This window comes from Felis catus, chromosome B1 (genome assembly GCF_018350175.1).
Source record: "Felis catus isolate Fca126 chromosome B1, F.catus_Fca126_mat1.0, whole genome shotgun sequence".
In the NCBI taxonomy this organism is placed as follows: domain Eukaryota; kingdom Metazoa; phylum Chordata; class Mammalia; order Carnivora; family Felidae; genus Felis; species Felis catus.
The window spans coordinates 174966481-174986902 of record NC_058371.1 but is presented as its reverse complement, the minus strand read 5'-3'; the positions used below and the strand labels follow the sequence as shown (position 1 = coordinate 174986902).

General features: G+C 40.4%; 1 protein-coding gene across 8 annotated transcripts in view; it reads right to left on the bottom strand.

Annotated features, from left to right (window-relative positions):
* ARAP2 (ArfGAP with RhoGAP domain, ankyrin repeat and PH domain 2) overlaps positions 1 to 20422 on the bottom strand; it is a 211663-nt gene that overhangs the window by 179880 nt on the left and 11361 nt on the right. For 3 of the 8 annotated variants that reach the window (XM_019829656.3, XM_045056486.1, XR_006597152.1), the window contains exon 1: positions 7972 to 8330. The exons of 1 other annotated variant lie outside the window; for it this stretch is intronic. The gene's annotated coding sequence lies outside the window, so the exon portion shown is untranslated. Of the gene's footprint in view, positions 1 to 7971; positions 8331 to 8356; positions 8481 to 9909; positions 9960 to 20422 lie in introns of those variants that run through there. 4 more of the 8 variants (XM_019829654.3, XM_019829655.3, XM_045056485.1 and 1 more) reach the window with 3 other exon arrangements.

The window sequence follows — 20422 nt, the reverse complement described above, 5'->3', positions numbered from 1 at the left end:
CTAATAACTTTGCCAAAATGATGACCAGTCCATATAAGTTGCCCAATAAATGCCAGTCAAATTATTTATTTAGAAACAGTGCATGATGTATATGTACTACATGTCTAGAGAATGCAAAATTGCTGGCACTACACATGTGCCTGTACATTTTCCCATCCTATCCTGACCAATTTTCAAGAAGTAAAAGAGAAATAACATTTACAAGTACCCGTCCCATGCCTGGCTTGGAGATCACTTAATAATGCATTATGTTATTATCTTATTGAGCTCAACCTTAAAACTCTGTCCTGCATAAACTACTTCTCACCGCCTCTGCTCACAGCCTAGTCCAGGCCACTATCTTGTCCATCTCAGACCACTACAATCGCTTCCTGATTCATAGCCCTGATTCTGTCCTGCCCCCCCCCACCTCCCGTACACACACAGTATAGTCTCATACAGCGTCAGAAAGATTCATTTTATAACAAAAGTCATAACACATCACTCCCTGTGAGACTCTCCAACTTCATACCCCCTGGCTGTCCATTCCATCATTCATTTGCCACCAAGTTGGCCTCAGTTTTATCCCCACGTCATGAGCTCACTTCTCACCCTTGTATCTCTTTTAAATCTGCTTCCCCAACTCATGGCTCCCTCCATCACTTTGGTTGGTCTCTGCTCAAATGTGGCCACTTCAAAGAAGCCTTCCCTACTCTCCCTCTGCTACTCCCTACTCTTACTCTATTTGATGGCTTCGTTACTACCTGGTATCTGTGGACAGAGAAGGCAGAGATCTTGTGTACTGTTCACTGCTCTAGCCTTTGAACACCATCAGGCACATAGCGTGTATTCAATAAAAAGACTTTTTCACAGCTTTGAGAGTATTTAATATGGAAAGCATAGGGGTGCCTGGGTGGCTCAGGCAGTTAAGCTTCCTACTTTGGCTCAAGTCATGATCTCATGGTTCGTGAGTTCAAGCCCCACATCGGGCTCTCTGATGTCAGCACAGAGCCTACTTTGGATCCTCTATTCCCCCTCTCTCTCTGCCTCTCCTCTGCTCATTGTTTTGCCTTCTCTCTCTCTCAAAAACAAATAAATTAAATTAAAAAATAAATAAAATGGAAAGTGTAAAATACATACAGTTTTAACGTTTGTCTATACAGGTCACCAAACTTGTCAGAAACAGAGACAAGATTCAAATACAGAATCCTCCAATCCATAGGAATGGTGTGTGTGGGGGGGGGGGGGGGTAGAAAGTTAGCTGGAAGCATTCTAAACCACCTGTGGGATAGCTTTCCCTCTCCTAATGCCTCAAGTAAGGTAAACCCCCCAGTGAGCTCTTCCCCATCACCCACCACCAGGGGAGCTTTGTCTTACCCCTCCCCCCAACTGAGCAAAGAAAGAAAAAAATTGAAAACCATGGGTCACTTCATGAATCCATGAAGTCATTAAAGTATTCAGTGCTGGTACTTGCCTGACTCTAATATCTTATGGGAGAAAAAAAGCACCATACAAATGAATGTTGTCATAACTTTAAAGTTCATCTTTTTAAAATCAGAAACATAACATTAGAATGTTTAGAAAGTGCAACTGTGTCAAAACAGGCTTAATAATCACAGAATCACAAGACTGAAAATATCTACCAAATAAAGAGAAACTAGGTTACCACACGAATAATGAAACTTTTCAAAGTTATCAATACGAATCTTACTGATTTGAAGAACAATGAGAGTTTACTGTATTCCAGAACAGTGGTTCCCAATGGAGTGAAACTATCCCACAGGGGGAAACCCAGAAATGTGTGAAAAAATATTCTTTTGCCTGTCATGATGTTTGAGTGGCACCAGTTGATAGTAAAGTTGATTTATGACACCCTGAAATGATACCCAAGGTAGAAACCTCCTGTACACTTTTTGCTCTTCTAAATCTCTACCACTAATCAGTTACCCCCATAGGATGCCTGGCACTACAGATGATAAGAGAACTGTCCCTGACTTCAAGTTGAGAATAAACATATTGCGGAGAAACAGCTAATCCCTTAAGGGAGTTCCACATGGGTATCATGCTGACCAAGTTAGTGTGGGACACAGGTCTTAACTGAATTCTACCTGTGCCTCAGTACACACTACAATCACAAGAAATATGTACCATGGTGTTTGCATATCAAGCAAACTCTTGTTTAATACTGAGATATTCACTCCAAGGATTCATAAAGATGATATATTCCACTTTGGTCCCCACAACCATGCAGAAGAGGAAGTACTTTAGAGAAAATCTGCTTGTTGTCACATTACTCCATCCCATGGTACAGAAGAGACTGCAAAGGGTCAGGAGTCAAGAATCCTAACTTGTTTTTCCAGCCTGAGTGCTTTGCTGCCAAAATACTATCAAATCGGTCATTCAGCACCCCACTCCCCTACCACCCGTTCACATATCTTAGCTTGTGGCAACACTACCCCCATTAAATCCCACACAGGAAGCCTAGCTCCGTCAACCTGGCCATCTCTCTGGATTGTGGTCACCCGCAGGCCCTGACCTTCACTGACACGTTCTCTGCCTTGAAGGCTACTACTCCCCACACATCAAACACAGACATTGTCTTTCATTCTCCCTCAGGCTTATACTGCTAATAATAATGGCCAATATTTGCGGATGTTTACACACCATCTACTTAGGATCTACAACTAACCCTCACAACTGCCTTGGGAGGAAAGCCCCACACCCAAAGCCACAGCACGGATAAAGAGTGAATAAACTCCAGAATTCTCAGGGTCTGACTCTACAACCTGTGCTCTTAACCATGATGCCCCCTAAGAGCTAGAAAATGGATTTAACAAAAGAGTGGTATCAAGCACTTCAGATTTTTTCCCCTCCTTTGACTCTCCTATGCATAAGCACCTATGGTCACTACGGAAATTGTTTCAAAACACCATGTCTTGCAAGCTCAAGTCTTATATACCTTTTCAGTTTGATTGTGGGTATATGTGTCCATGAAAGTAGCTAAAAAAGAAAGCCCACATTCATTCACTTCTACTTGTGTGGGATTTAAGACAAAGTGACAAATTAGGGGAAAAGATCTTTGAAATTACTATGTGAAGCAAAAGTAACATAAAATTGCTTATTAAAACTTATTTTGCATCTATCATTGCAGAAAGACAGCCACTGTGGCGCTATATAATAAAACAGTAGGAAGCCAAAATCAGATAATCAAATATAGCCGAAGTAAGTAGTCACCACCCACGAGAACAGTCAATGGTGGACAAAAACAAAAATGCAGCTTGACTAGAATAGAAAGTACTGAAGTACTGTCCCAGAAGTTTTAAAGGTTTAACTTTAAATGTGATGCCAAAGGAGGTAAGGAGTGGAAGCAACCCAAATGTTCCCTGATGGATAACCACATGTAGAGTACACATACAACTGAATACTATGAAGCCTTCAAAAGGAAGGAAATTCTGCAACGTGCTATAATATGGACAAACCTTGAGGACTTTTTGCTGAGTGAAATAAGGCAGTCACAAAAAAACAGATACTGCATGATTCCACCTCTATGAGGTATCTAAAGTACTCCAATTCGTAGAAAGGGCCGGCAGAGGGGGGGCGGGTGTCTCGTGGGTGTGCAGTTTCAGTTCTACAAGATGAAAAAGTTCTGGAAGTCTACTTCACAACACCGTAGATCTACTTACTACCCAACTATACCCTGTGAAATAGTAAAGATGGCAAATTTTATGCTGCATGTTTTATTTGTTTTTACCACAATAAGGAGCTAGGGAGACAGACTAGAAGGTTTGGGCCAGCTTCCTTTTATTCAAACTGAATTCCCTGTACACATTTAGAGCTCTTTTCTTTCCTTTAGAGGCCAGTTCAGGTCTTACACTATCTACCACCACATCTGTGAGCTTTCCCTACATATTCCATCCCCTCTTCCACCAGGCTGTGGTACAGGGAGTACAGTGAACAGAGGACACAGCACAGGGATTACCGGTGATCCCAGCTCCGCCATGCGCTAGCTGCAAGACCGTAGGGAAGTTCCTTTATTTTTCTGAGCCTCACCACCGTCAGGACAATAGTGCCTACCTCACAGAGCTGTTTTGAGGATGAAATGAGTAACTATGCATAAAGATCTTGTAACAGTCCCTGGCAAGCAATAAACATTTAATTAGTGTCTGCTGGATGGAAAGTAACTGAAGTTTGAGCTGAAAATAGCCAGAGCTTGGGCAAAAGCATTACGCAGCTTGGATCAAAGAGAAAGTATTGTGTAAGTTGCATTTTGATTATTTTATTTACTGTGCAATCTCAAAAGTACAACTCTTTCAAAATCTAGAACTTAGGATCCATTTCCACATTCAGTGAAGGCTAGAAGTGATAGTTCACTTCCTTATCACAAGAAGTTACCAATAGGTTCCATAATACCTAGTTTAGGTGTTTTCAGTAATAATCTCAATAGTTATGTACTTGAGAATGTTCTTGGCTTCAGTCTTTCTCTTTCAAGCTATCCACCTAGATTTTAACTGGCTAATGTCTGAAACTTGTTATCAGTTCTAATTCACAGATCTTTAAAGGAGAGCCATAATTCTTCAACAACCAGAAAGGTTTCATCGTGCTGAGTTCGTACAAGAGCAGAAGTGGGGACAGTGAAAAGCAGTAAGCCAAAGCCTGCATCATGGTGGAGGAGCCCTACCTGTGTGCCCCTAGCTGGGCACCTGCTTCTGCCCAGTGCCAGCTCCCTGCTACCCCTCTACAACCAGCGACATTTAGCTGAAAGAAGAATGAGACTACTTCCATCTCTTGATAAGAACATGGGCACATATTCTTCAGGATTCTGTTCCATTTCATGCTGCCCTGAGCATTGTTTTAATTTAGTCAGGTCAAAACTAGTAGGATATTACAGATCAATAGAAAGATTTTTAAAAATTTACGCTTATGCTATGTGTACTTTATCATACATATGTTAATTCTAAATTTTTAGTATAAACTTAAACCCCACCATTGCTCTGAATTTGAGTTGCATTGTTAAACTAACAACCAGATGTTTCAAAATAGCCTACTGTGAACGTCTCTTCTCTCTGCATTTATAAATAGTCCCCTGACCTCTTTTCCAGCTGAATTTGGGAGCTCACTCCTATTGGTTCCCTTACTGTCAAAGTCTCTTTTTCTTAAGAAGAGAGATATCTCAGCAAATGTCTTCCAACTTACTGACTCATTTATTTACATTTATTCATTCAATAAATATTTGAGGAAAACTAACTACTCTCTCCAAGAGTAATAACAGTGGGAAATATTTGCAGTTCAAGATTACGGCAACCATTCTCCCATTTGCGAGCATTAAGTGCCTTAAAGAAAGTGAAGATGCAATGTCTTCTCTCAAAGAGTTTAAAAGTCTTATGATTAGACAGAACTAAACAAAATAAAATAGCACACATACAATCATTACTTTACCACTCTGGTAAGTGCCAGTAAAGAAGAAATATCAAAAATGGAATGCTGAGGTACCCCCCAAAAAGTACATAAATAATAATAATAAAATCTAATTTTGTGACTTTGACTTTCACATGGTTTACATGTTAAATATTGCTTTACTATTAATTACATAGAGAAGTAGAACCATCATCTTTCATGAGTGCTAGGGAACTCTAAAAATCTCAAATTCCAGGAAGTGAAATATGCAGCCATTCACAGCTCTGAGGAAGGAGTGATCAGTGAAGGGGCTAAGAGGGGAATCTCAAGTAGGAAGAAATGGGGATGGAGACAGCACTATCTGAAGCAGAAGATATGCCATAAAGGGGGCACGGAGGGAGAGGTCTTCAGGTTATAACAGCAAGGAGATGAGAACAGCTGGACCTAAGGTTCAAGAAGTAATAAAAGGTGATGCCAGAAAAGGAAGCTGGAGTTGGCTATGACCTTGAATAGCAGGCTAAGCATTCTGAACTTTATCAAGATACTAGGAAAGAGACTCGGCAATGACTGTTACCATCCCCGCCCCCCAGGAGCCCAAGACCCTTTATAATCAGCATGCAGATCCCACTTCTCTTCTGCTCTTCCCTGATCATCTCTCCAACTTCAAATTGATTAACGATGTTTCCGTTTCCTAAAGCTATGTAATATAACCTGTATAGTCCTTTTATGCGTCCCATTTTTGTAAGAACCATGAGGGCATATTCACCATCTTATTAGTCCTTCCCTGAGTATCCCCTCACCTACCCATCTACTCTGCATACAAATGGAGTAAGATAGGAAAATAATTCTTCCCACCTCTTCACTGGTAGTTTTTACCTCTGAAACGGCTCAAAATGACTACTCCAACCCAGATCAGGATTCCTTTGTTTCCTCATAGTATGGGTAAAGATATATGCTTATTCTTATACTAGGAATGACCTTATAAATAGAATACAATTGACTTCAACAAAGTGAGTAAAATGGCTTAGCCACCACCATTGGCTTAATCTGGCCAATTAAAAAAAAAAAAAAAACAAAAAACCTAAAATAACAAACTGGAGGGATCCAAGACTTCACAGAAAGGATTAAAAGGACATCTCATAGCCTCTAATCTCTCATCAATTCACGTTTGGTCAAAGCTAAGAAATATTTCCAACATTAATAAAAAGTTCCCTACATAATTAATATTTTACAGAGAATTCCAAAAAGCCCTCAACTTAGCAAATGCCAACACTGGATGCAATAAATGAGTCTATAAATAAATGAGAAAAAAAAATATTAAAAGAAAGCTATGAAAGCAACGACCATCATAATACTTGGCAATTTCATAACATCTTTCAGCAAACTTTCTCAAAGTTACAGGAAGGTGGGGTATTAAAAAAAAAAAAAAAGTCTTGGATATCACGAAATCTATAACCCTGAGTCCTAGGGTTTTTAAAACTTCATAGTTTCATAGTATTAATGTAAACATTTCCAAGAAAATTGCAATTCATTGTAATCTGATTCCTGTACTTAGAATAACTATAGTTGAGTTGAAAAGGATTAATTGAATATTTGGGTCTTAAACTGCTAGAAACGTGTAGTAATATCAGATGATTAAGAATTTATCTTTAAATACACCAACAGCAAAATACATATTTTACACACACACTATCAGGTTTCCTTTCTTGGCAACCACTATAAAATCTGACAGGTTTATAGAAGACAGAAAAAATACAAACACATACACGCCCATGTAAATAAGTTTTAACAAGTCAACTGACTTACCCCCTAGGTGCATTTTAATTTAAATAAATCTTTGAGTACTAACAAACCAAATCTATATAAAATACTCTTGGTGTTAAGACCCACTTTGAATGTGTATCTGTTAAAAAATGCGTTTACAAAGGGGCCAGGGAAACAAACACTTCCACTCTAGGTTCCAGCTTAGTTCCATGACCCATTTTACTTTTCTTTCTTTTTTAAACATTGTTAAACAGTGTAATGTCATGAGAATTTTCCCTCAACATTTCTCTTGTAAGTGCGTGAAAGTCATAACTACAAGTTTACAGGATTCTTTTTCCCTTAAAAAAGTTAGCTTCCTTTTTTAAAACAGCCCCAACTTCATCTTCCAATTACTTATGGGCAAAGTTCCACAAACTCATGTGGGTGTAGAGTGCTTAAGTGCGGGGGAAATCAATACTGAGCTTGCAAGTACAATACTATTATTGGTAATCACAGTGACATCCGATTAAATGTACTTTTAAAAATAGTTTCCTTCTCGATACGTTTTTTTTTTTTCTTTTTTTTTTTTTTTAACCAGAAGGCTATATTCCACTGAGCGGCCTATTTCAAGGGCAACCTTAAAAAAAAAAAAAAAAATGTTCCTATCACTACACAAACCCGCAAAAGCCAAAAAATGTCATGATTCTACACAAACTTGCTTCTATTTTTCCTCTAATTATCAAAGGATAAAGTTCACAACATCATTTCACAAAGCATTCCCTCAAATCAAAAGAGCTCCAGATCGCCAAAAGGAGGTGAGGAAAGTGTTTAAGAAAACAAGCCCGGCGAACTTACTTTTTACGAAATGAGATGGCTCACCCATTCTCCCAGGAGACTTGTCTCCAAACTAAAATGAAAGATCAATCTAGTAAACTGACTGCCGACAGGTCCCGGTGTACGGTGTTGGGTTCAGGCAGGTGGAGGCCAAATGACTGTGATTAAAGTTAATTAACAAGCCGGTCGTCTCAAAGTGTATCACCAGCAGGGTGCGGGGGAAGCGCAGAGATCCGCGCAAACTCATTATCTCTACCGAGTAAATAACTTGGTGCCTGAAACTCGCTAAAGGACAGCTTCTTTTTATCTCGGGGTGCGGGGTGCCGAAGGAGGAGTCTAGTTGTCGGTGCAGATTCTCACCCGCCCGGACCAAATCACGTTAGCAAGGAGTTTTTGTATCACTTACCCGCTTCTGGTTTCCTTTTAGACGCCCACACGCGGGAGCGAAATCCAAGGGGCAGAAAGCAGAGCCGAACACTTTGCGCTCTGGGAATTTACCCGGAAAGCGCCGAAAAGCCGCAGCCCAGCCTGAGACGGTCGCCCCCTGCCCCCCGCCCCGCCCAGCCCACCCGCGGCCCCCGGTACTCGCCTCGCGCGCGGGCAGCCCAGCTGGGAAAGCGAGGCGGACGGTGAAGCCTCGGCGCCGGCGTCTCTGCCCGCCCGGTTCGCTCGGTCCTCAGCCGTCGGTCCCAGGAGCGGGGCCTCCTCCGCCTCCCCGGGCCCCGCCGGCTGCCCGCACCGCGTCTGCTGCCGGGCGGCGGCCGCGCGGGCGGCGCTGTCACACGGGCTGGCGCGCCGCGGCCGCCGCACCTGGAGGCGGGGAGCGCGGGGAACGCGAGCCCGCGCGCAGCTCCGGAAGCGCTGCGGCCGCCGCCCGGCGCCCGCCCAGGTGCTCTCGCGCGCCGCGCCTCTGCCGCTTCCTCTCGGCCCGCGGGGGCGGGGAGCCGGCGCCCCGCGCGGGGGCAGCCGGCGCTCAGCGGCGGGGGCGGTCGAGCCGGCAGCCCTGGTTCCGCAGCATAGCTGGGCGGCTGACTCAGTCCGCCGAGGCCAGGCCGCGCCTGGCACCCTCGCCACCTGGCGCACCTTGGCCGCGAGGCTCCCGGGCCGGCGGGGCTGGGAAAGCTGCGAGGGCGCGTCCGGGAGCGAAGATCGGCGAGGGCAGTACCCTCCCCGGGGGCTGGGGGGGGAGACGCGGGTGACCCTTCCCGGCCCCTGCTGGCCAGTGGGTTTCTCCGCGCGCTGATAGAGGGGTTCCCGTCAAATGGGCGGAACCTCTCCACCACTGATTGTTAGTCTTACTCTAAGTACTTTGCGTGTCACCTCAGCGTTTCCCAAACTGAAGACTCATCTAGGGCGCTGGTTTTCCCGGGCTGCTGCTTGGCTAAGTTGCATTCAGTGGGCCCGGGAATCTGTCTACCGAGCTCCGTTGCAGATTCGGCTGAGCCCATTCTATAGGCTTCTCCTTCAAATGGTGTCTGTGAGGAAGGGATTGGTGTCTTCGTTTAATAGTTGAGGAGTCGGAGAGGCAGAGCACCTTGGCCAAGACGACACAACTTTAAGGGGTGGAGGTGATTTTCAATTTAGACCTGAACTCTTAACCCTGAGGAATACAGCCTATTCCCTGATTTTCCAATTTCTCCCTTTCTTGTCTTTTTTCACTTGGGAAGGAGGGATGATCATGCCCCAGTCCTTCTGGTACCTGAGCTTGTTAGATCCTGGAAAGACACTGCCCCTTCGACTTGGGCCTTGGCACTCTCTTCTCGGAACTGACAATGTGGAGTCAGCAAAAGAAAAGGGGCTCTTCTGAAAAGAAATTTAAAAAATACCGCCCAGTGTGCCTGTGCGTCCCCTAATACCGCAGAGTCAGTAAAATCCACTTGTTTGCCAGGGAGTTCAAAGGCCAAATCCTTTTTTTTTTTTTTTTTTTTTTTTTAATAAACATCTCTTCGCAGACTGTACCTGAAATGTTCTCCCTTGAAAGATGAAATGTTCTTATCTTTCCACTGTACCTGTTGATAGAAGTCAAGCAATTAGGGAAAGTGGTGAGCTTATTATCCAAACGACATAATTGGTGAGGGCCAGCATGTAGGTGGCTTCCCAGGAGCTGGGGCTGGTGGCAGGCGTCATCCTCGCCAAAATACCTCTCGCCCAAAAGCACCTTCCTGCCTGGGAAGACTCTGTAACAGGCTCCAGAGACGCCAAATCTCCATGTCTTTTGAACTAAATACTTCATAGCAAGGCCTGTTTCCACCAGGAAAGTTTTCCCATTTTCTAAACCTCAAGCATGGTCTTTCTTTTGGATTCCTGTAGAATTATATACTATGTGGTTTTCCTGGATTCATTTTAGGTCCTTAATCTGTTGAGGTGTTTTGTTGTTGTTGTTTGTTTTTTTTCACTTTTTGCTTTTTACCTAAGAATTCTCACATACTTGTCATGTATTTTTATCTGTGTAAGCCACCTTGAGTCCTTTTCTGAACAAGGTGGCTTATAAACAAAGTTTCCCACCTTAGTAGGGACATGTGTCAGAACGCCAAACATTGTTTTGGCCTCAAGTTACTTCTCTTGGTAGGTTTTATAAACCTAATTGGGACTTTGTGTCTCTTTGCAACAATGTCATAGTCCCTTGATTATTTATTCAGTAATTTATTGTTTAAGAAATTTATTGAACACTTACTTTTTGATAACTTGAGAATACATTCGTAGCAAATACAATACAACCTCTGGATTTACAGCCTTCTCTGAGGAGAAATAAAGTTAAAAGCTGTAAGGAACACCAATGATTTAATAATAGCTCTGGGAAGTGAAAGAAAAACAATGTTCCCCCATTGAATATATACATTAGTTTTAAGATGTATTCTGGTTTTAAGAACCTTCATATATGGAGGGAAATAAAAGGTATCTGAGGAAATATGTCAAAAGTACTCTTTTATTAACTGTTTACTAATAACTCAGATTTCAGCCAAACATCTATGTTGTAGATATAAAACAACTCTACAAGTTAGAACTCTTTTTCTAATTTTATAAATACAGGCTTAATTGAGACTTAGGTTAAGTAGTCAATAGTGTATAAATTAAACACATCTAGGCTGGATTCATATACTATGAATTACTTAGCCCTCACAGTGAGGCATTCAGGAAGCAAAGTATACAAGAAAACTAACTTCATAAAAAGTGAGGTCTGATATCTGTTTATTGCCAGGACCGTTGGACTCTATATTCCCAGGAATTTCCATCTAGGTTGGATTTATTCCAAAATGACCTAGTCCCGTCCTTATTTCCTCAATATTTAGAGAGCAGGTGTAGCTATGTACTTTGCCAGACTTTGTGTCTTTGCTCCGCCTATCCCTCTTACCCAGAATGCACTTTGCTTCCCAAAGAGGTAATGTGACCGAGTGGTAATCTTCCTCCTCTCCTCCCCTTCTCCCTCCTGTCCCTCCTCCCCCTTTTCCTTGCATCTTCCAGGGTAACACCTATAGAGCATTTAGGTGTCAGTTGCTATTCCCAGCACTTTGCTTGCAAAAGCTCCCTGAATTGTCTCAACACCTTCTTGAAGAGACTGTGTTATTAGCCCCATGATAAGAAAGCTTAAGAAAGAGAGGTCAAGTAATTTGCACCAGTTAAGAAATAAAGAAAAGAATTCCAAGCCACTCTTCAGCATCCGCCCTCTGCACTGGATTGGCTTTCAGGGAAATCACGGTGCTGGAATTGAAAAAGCCTGTGCTGAAAATGAAGGCTGATCATGTAGTTTGTGGCATTTTGAAAAGATGCATTAAATTTTCTGAGTCTCAATTTCCCCATCTGTAAACTGGGAATAATAATACCTATGAGAATTTAATGTGATTACTTATCTAAGGTCCCTAGAAAATAGTAGTCCCTTAATACATTTAGTTCTATTCTCTTTACTCCAATTATTCTTCAAAACAATGTTCAAACCTCATCTTCCTCTTAAGCAGATCTCTGCTACCCAGAATTGTATACACAACAGAATTTAAAGCAATCATTTTTTCTCTAAAGGAAAATCCCATATTGTTTTTGCCAAATAGAAAACTTTAGGGATGTAGGGGCGCCTGGGTGGCGCAGTCGGTTAAGTGTCCGACTTCAGCCAGGTCACGATCTCGCGGTCCGGGAGTTCGAGCCCCACGTCGGGCTCTGGGCTGATGGCTCGGAGCCTGGAGCCTGTTTCCGATTCTGTGTCTCCCTCTCTCTCTGCCCCTCCCCCGTTCATGCTCTGTCTCTCTCTGTCCCAAAAATAAATAAAAACATTGAAAAAAAATTAAAAAAAAAAGAAAACTTTAGGGATGTAGATAAAATAGGCATGTGTCTAGTTAACAGTATTTAATTCAATTCCTTTTAGATAAGCAAACATTTATAAAAATAAAATTATATATTAATGTATAGACACTGCCTATTCCATTTATGTTTTATAAACTAATTTTATTCACATTTTCGCATGTAACTTTAATATCAGTAACTGCATCAGGAGAGCCACATTTTGAATCATCAGTGTTTTGTTTTGGGTTTTTTGTATTTTGTTTTTTGTTTTGTTTTTGGGTTTTTTTTTTTTAGAGCATATGAGTTTCACTTCTGTCTAAATTTTTGAAGACACTTAACTTTCTGAATTCTTTTATGATTCTGTCACCGGGAATGTTTACAAACCACAAGTTCCCACCAGCGTTATATTAAGAAGTTGTATTTTCTCATTCATCCTAGATATGTACATTTGTAATCTCCACCAGTTTTTTTAATGCTTTTGAAAAGGATGCTTGCACTAACATAGAGCATGTACAACTAACTGTGAGTTCATACTTCCATAAGTAATTACTTCATCTGTTTTAAGTATCTTCTTCTTGATTTTTAAGACAATTCCATCAGATGACCTCTGTATGTATCCTGAACCAAGACTGAAGATATTCAGGCCACATGCCTTACACCCAACTCCAGTAGTTCAAGTACTTTGCAGTTTGGATTAATGTACAATAATTCTGGAAGGGTAGTGATCCTCAAATAGATAGATTCCAGGTACCAGGCACTATTACACATTTTTAACACTTCTAATCCTCTCAGCAGGTTTGGAAGGTAGGTACTACCATTAGCTCCTTTCTTAACCAGTGAAGAAATGGGGACACAGAGTTTATTTCACCTAAGAACAGTAAGGGAGAAAGGATTTGAACCCAGATAATGTGGATTCAAATCCCATATATGTCTTAAGCACTGTGCCTCAGAGAAAACTTTTAAAGTTTTGGCTGGAAAGATATCTTTTCTAAGGCCGATTTTGGGGGGGAAATGATGTGCCTAATTTTCAGGCTCTCTCTTGGATTTCCCCAATGACATTTGTTTTCGCCACTATTGGAGTAGCTATGCTAGGGGATTTTGCATTACAGATACTAAGAAACTTTTCTTATTACTTTTGTTATTCCCTGAAGTTCCACTACCTCTCTGGAGGTATGAATTCCCTGAAGAGCCCATTATAGGGCCTTGGATACAATTTTGTTTCATTAAATTAAAGTACTCATATTCATTAGGTTAAACACTTGTACTTTGTTAAAAGTTTTAAGAGTTGCTTTGAAAGTTTTACTTTCTCACTACAAGTGAGCAGCCTGGTGGATGCCTACTGTAAGGCAGAGAAATGAGGAGTGTCAAATACGCAGTCAGTTAAATTTTACCAAAAGGTTATAAGATTGTGGAAATAATTTATTTTGAAATATAAGTTTTCCAGGAGCGCATGTGTGGCTCAATCGGTTAATTGTCTGACTTAGCTCAGGTCATGATCTTGCAGTTCATGACTTCATCAGGCTCTGTGCTGACAGCTCAGAGCCTGGAGCCTGCTTCATATTCTGTATCTCCCTCTCTCTCTGCCTCTCCCCTGCTCGTGCTCTGTCTCTCTCTCTTAAAAATAAATAAACATAAAAAAAAAAAAAAAGATGAGTCCTATAGGGGACACCTCGGTGGGTCAGTCAGCTAAATGACCTTGATTCAGGTCCTGATCTCACAGTTCGTGAGTTTGAGCCACTTATGCTGACGGCTCAGAGCCTGGAGCCTGCTTCAGATTCTGAGTCTCCCTCTCTCTCTGCCCCTCCCCTTCTCACACTCTGGCTCTCTCTCAAAAATAAATAAACATTTATATATATTTTTTTTTCAGAACTTATTAAATATTTTAAAACATGGTATGAATTGTCAAGAGGATAGAATTAGGCTGGTGGCAGCAGGGGAAAAAAAAAGATGAATGAAAGAAGCAAATTTTGGGGCCAGTTTTAAAATCAGTGGGCCCCATGAACCTCGAAATTCTGATCTCAAAGCCTTCATCATCTCTTGTGGTCTAAAAGAGTACATAATCTCTAGGGGTTTGCATCTCCCAGGAGAGAACACAGATACCCAAATCTAACTAAAGATATCAATTGTGTGAAAAAAAAAACTTCACTCATACAACTTGAGAATGTACCATTCGATGAGAATTTTGTCTCTCCTGCTGCCCTGTACATCACTTATTTTTTAGACTGGAAAATTTCAAAGATATAAAAGATGAGATGTAAAAAAAAAAAAAAAATAGAAAGTTTTTCTATAAAACTAGTATTTCAGAAACTTATTTAGGTACTAGAGACTAGAGTATTTCTTTGACGCTGATACATATTTTACACTTTACTACTTCTGAAATGGGGATTTATCTTAAGATGGATTGCTGCTGGCCAGACAGTAGTCATAGTATAATTTGTCATTGCCTGTATATTCGTGAACCTGACCACACATGTTTATATCATCGTCATTTCAGTTACTTGCACTGGCAATCCAATAGTCCAACACATGTTGAGTTGTCATTTACAATGTCTTTAGAAAGATTACACTAGGTTTCTGCAAAAAGTCAAGGAAACAGAACAATGTGCTATTAGATGAAAATCTACATCTAATTCTCAAAGAGAATTTTTTATACATATATAATAAAAATTCTAAGTGATTTGTGTTATGTCATAGTTTGGGTCACAGTGATTTTTTTTCTCATGGTTTAAAAAATATTCGTGTATTCTAAAATACATTGCATTTTTTGGGTTCTTGACATCCAGTAGTTTCACCGCTGCTAACATAAATATCTAATTTTATTTTTCTATAGAAAAAAGTTCATTAAGGAAAAACGATTATTAAAAGAAGTTCCAGAGAACCTAATTATTGTCAAATGGATTTGCAGATGAAATACATTCACAGGGTGTAAAATTATTACTTCCACTTTGTTGTGTCAATTGTTCTCACATATATTTCCAAAATTGAGTTTACTAAACACACCAAAAATTATATGTGTACTACAGTTTGAAAATGCTCTATACCTCCATTTTTTTCCCTTTTTGCTAAAAATGCTACCCTTGTAGTAGATAATTAACCTCAACAGCTCTTCTGACATCAAGAAACAAAAGTGGGGAGGGATTTAAAGAAGCAAAAGATAGAAAGGTTAGAAATACAAAAACAACAGCTAGAACTAGATCCCCTATAAAGCATTGAAATTAAACTATTAAAAAACTAATTTGAAAGGCATAGAATAATACCCATGTACAAGATGAAAACAAGGAGCGCCTGGATGGCTCAGTCAGTTGAGCAACAGACTCTTGGTTTTGGCTCGAGTCATGATCTCAAGGTTCCTTTTAAGCCCCACACTGACAGTACAGAGTCTTCTTGGGATTCTCTCTCTCCTTTCTCTCTTCCCCTCCTCCACTCAGGCATTTCTCTCTCTCTCTCTCTCTCTCTCTCTGTCTGTCTCAAAAATAAATAAAATTTTAAAAAATTTTTAAAAAGATACATGAAAAACAAGGAAAGGATTGATAAAACCTCCTACCACAAGACAACTGTCATAAAAGCAGAGGTCACAAACTAGCTGTGGGCAGCATGAAGTCCAAGTATCTTTCAGGAGCACATAGAGCTTAGCAATTTTTAATTAGTTTCCCAGATATAGAAGATTTTATATTAAAATACGGATTTTCAGCTTCTCTTCAAAAATCAGAATGTCTGATAACACTGAACTCTTATTCCCACAAAGCAAGTCTGAACCAACTGGAAGAATGGCTGCCCTTTCTGGATAAGACATATGTTCTCTAATCTGCTATAGTCCTACTCACCCTGTTTCTCCTTAAGGTTATAACTTCGGAGCTGTGTCCCATAGGTTGCAACTATGGGACATGGCCCGAAATTATGAGCCGTGGAAGACAGACTGTATGAGTGACAAACTTATGGATTTCTGAAATGGAAGTCTTAGAAATATACAGCCAAGGTCAAAAGTTAGTACCCAATATATTAAGAATGTTTCATCAGCAGAAGCAGCAGCAGTGTGATCGTCAAAATAGCTAGTATCTATTGAGTTCTTAAAGTAAGCCAAATAACATGTTAAATGCGCTGTAGCTATTATTCATTCAACTAATTTTTGTAGATGCTGTAAGATATGATGAGTCACAGATGCCGAGACAAACATAGACATACTTCACTATCTTTTGGGAACTCTCAGTATGATAGCAGAGGCAGATACTACACAAATTATTACACAAATATTTATGTATGTATATGGCACATGTAAATGCTATTACACACACATAGATATATATAACACATAGTATACATATGGTACATATACTACTTAGTATATCTATGCATGCATACATACACATTTACATGTTTACATGTATATATAACATATACATGTATGATTATGTGTGAACCATATGAATCTGCTGATATTTGTCTATATTTAACCTCAGAAATGGTCACTGCATGGGGTTTATATTAATACATTTAAATTGAAACTGGAAGAAATGTTTTTCTCCTATTTCCAATCTTTCCTTCATGCAGAGGGAATTTCTAACCCTCCCAGCCTCTCTTAGCTCCCATTTTCACATCTCCACACGCTGCCCTATGATAGTGGAGTACCCTATTTATTGGGTGTCTTTGGAAGAAGGGCCTGGCCACATGAGCCCTGCTTCTTTATCCCCTTTCTTGTAGCATGGGCTGTCGTCAGGGAGCCAGAATTCTGTGTTGCTCTTTCAAGCTGTAAGACCTATAGGAGGTTTAAATATATTCAGAGCTTCCAGAAACTGACATGTTGTCTCAAAGTAATATTTGACTCCTTGTCTGCCTGATTCCTGTATATCTTCCCATTTATTTCAAACAAAGCACCCCGACATTTGTGGTATTAGGAATGAACAAGGTTATATGCAAGCATGCAAGCAAATAAAAAGGAGAAGGAATAATTTTTGATCAGTTTATCAGAAGAATCCTCTTTAAACAAGTGACGTTTACACTGAAAAGCAAAGGCTGGGTGGGAGTGAGCTATGTGTGCTCAGCTTGTGTGTGGGAGAGTACAGAGATAGGCTCCAGGCAGAGAAGAGCATTTGTAAAACCTCAGATGCACCAAAAGCAGGAACTTTGGAGGAACTGAAATAAGTTCTTTCAGCTAGATAGTGAACAAATTAGGCAGGATGAAGTTGGAGGGACAGGCACACGCATTGTATATGGCCTTTCACGCCATGTCTAAGTTTGGGGATCTTATCAGAAGTCATTGGGATGGCCATCTATCGGCTGAATACAATGAGATGCAGAAAGGTTAAACTGCAAGAAACTGCAGAAAGTTAAACTGCAGAAAGGTTATACTGTTTGACAGCACACACGTATGATTCCAGGGACCACTCTTTTAATTGCCCTTCTGTTCCTTCTGTCCAAAAGAAGTACACAGTCTAATCGGCAGAAATTTCAGGGTGTATGTGCATTTGTAGACTTTAACTTACCTATAACAGATATGACTGATGAATTCACCAGCCTGTTGAGGGATTTATAAAGAATGTTTGGTATTTATAATTTCATACCTCTAAGTTTGGGGAAACAAAATGGACAAATGAGTCGATTCATCCTTCCAGTTTCTACAGAATTCTAACGTTAGGGAAGATTTAATCTTTTTAACTGCAAGGCGCCCCTTTTGTGTTACATAAGCAAGTTCAATCATTTCCCCCCAAAAGAGGTAATTCAACATAGACTGGAGGAAGGGGAACAGAGGATAAGAATGTCTGAGCACTTCATGAAGGAGTGTTGGTTGGTAGATTGGACAATGAAGACACTGAGTTACTCTCTCTACATCTAAGAGTGTCACAAATGGACATGCGATTTAAAGCTTCATTCATCACTGACCTCATGTACAGTTTGTACACTGGTTACTAGCAACTTCTATGCTATCAGTGTCTGCTGTTCTTACTCTACAAAAAAAACACACAAAAATCCGTATATCCTGTTTCTCTGTCTGAAAAGGTAGTATTCTCAGTTTCTTTAAAACACATTTTTTAGAAAAGATATCTATCTGCCATTTGATCATTTTCTCTGTGTGAAATATGACATACCATCTCAGTTATACCAAACAGCAGGTGCGCAGACCTTCAAAGACCTAACTCTCAACTTTGCATTTCCTTCACTCCACATGGCTTCTGCAGCATCCTGTGTAATGGTTTTGTATTTTTTCCTGTGGAAACTCTCCAACCCGCACTACTTCAGCTTCAATCTGGTTTAGCGATCAGAATACAGGGTGTCTGCTCAGTACATTTTGCAAGCATATTAAGGAGACCATGGCAGTCATGCTTGGTTGAACTTCTCTTCTTTCACTTGCAAAGGAACTACTACTCATGCATTCATTCAGCCATGAATGCTTGGCTTTTTTATTATAGTTACTAGGACACTGAAAAAGGAGTTTTTTGTTTTTATTTTTCATTCATCTCTGAAAGAAAGAAAGAAGAAGAAAGAAAGAAAGAAAGAAAGAAAGAAAGAAAGAAAGAAAGAAAAGAAAGAAAGAAAAAATAACACAGTACTGGATGGAATCAGTCACTTGTCTTTATGCCCCAACTAGGGACGATTTCTACTAAACCTATGATTTTTAAAAAGACACCAATTTAATGCATTAGAATATCTTCATAAAGTGCCAAGTGCATTTTCAAATAAAAAGCACGTTTGTACAACTATCAAATGGGTAAATATTTTTATTGAATCGGCTGAATTCAATAGGCAATAATTAAACATAAAGAACTTTAGTTTCTCTTTCATTGTCCCTTCCAAACTGTGCTTTCAGATTTACTCTACTCATGAATGAAATACAGGGTGGATTCCTTAGATTTTCTGATCTGTGTCATTGAAAAGAATAGTCTAATTTATGTGCTCTAGCACGACAGACTAACTCCAATCTATTTCATTCAATATAAAACATACTGTTCTCCATTACCACCCTCTTTCCCACAAGCCTGCTTCAGTTCTATCATGCTTCCTTGGGGTGGTGGGGAGGGAAGGATTAGAGGACTAGACGTATTTCTCTCAGTTGCTCACCTTTTCCCTCATCTGCTAACTGCTGCATCAGACCCCTCAAGGATCAGGTCGATAGGGAAAGGAGATTGAGAGGAAAGGTTGTCTCTTAAGTGGTGGGTGCAGCTGTAATTTTCTGGCTTTTCCTCTCCTAGTTTTTCCTTTCTCCCACTCCGCCACCACCCCCACCCCATAACCACTGCTGGAGTCAGGATTCTAATGGATGCTCCAGAGATGCTGGAAATATTTTCTCTCAGCCAGCAGCTTTTGACACCTCTCGTCAGGCCCTTCCTGGTACATTAAGTTTCTTCCACTAGACTGAGTGCCTACTTCAGACCTTTCATACAGTCCACAGTCTTCAGCAAATTTTAAGATACACAGATGACATTTACTACAGATATGTGAACTCTTGTCCTTTTTTCAAAGCTGAAGCTCAAACTGCTGCCCATACTATATTAAACATGGCTAAGAATAGTAGGGAAGAGTCAGTGGACAAGTGTATCATTTGAGAGAGACAAGTTGTAAGAACACGTCACTACATCCACAAGGCTGGAGTCTTTCATTTTTTTACAGGAGCCCAGGCATCTGTGCATGTGTGGGTGGTCATACTTATTAAATACTACCCATATTTATTAGTGCTGGGGTCATCTTTATTAACTATCCACATGCAAGTTCAGTGCATAAACTGTCTCTCATAATCCTCATACCAGCTCTATGAATTGGATTCTATTATTAGCCTCATTTGATGGATGAGGGTACTTAAAGGTTTAAGAGTTTAACTTGCCCAAGGTCACATACCTTATAAATTGTAGAGCTGGAACTCAGCTTAGTACCATTGTCAGATGCATAGGTCTTGCTCACCACAATTACCACATCAGGCCACCTACCCTTGGGACCAGAGCTGGGATATTTAAATGGATTCTTGTAGCTATTGCCAAAGGTTTGCCCAGATAACAGACTTTGACAGCAGTTGTCATCTCTGTGTTATGGATAGAAATCTTTCAATGAGTGAGGTGTTTCCTGGGTACAGGCCTATACATGACTGTAATCTTCCAATTAAGCAATGCAAAACAATAACAAGACCCAAGACTTCAAAGTCATCCATCTACCCCTTCACACAACTTCTTGCATATAGCATCAATAATCTACTCAACAGTGTTCTGATTAAAAT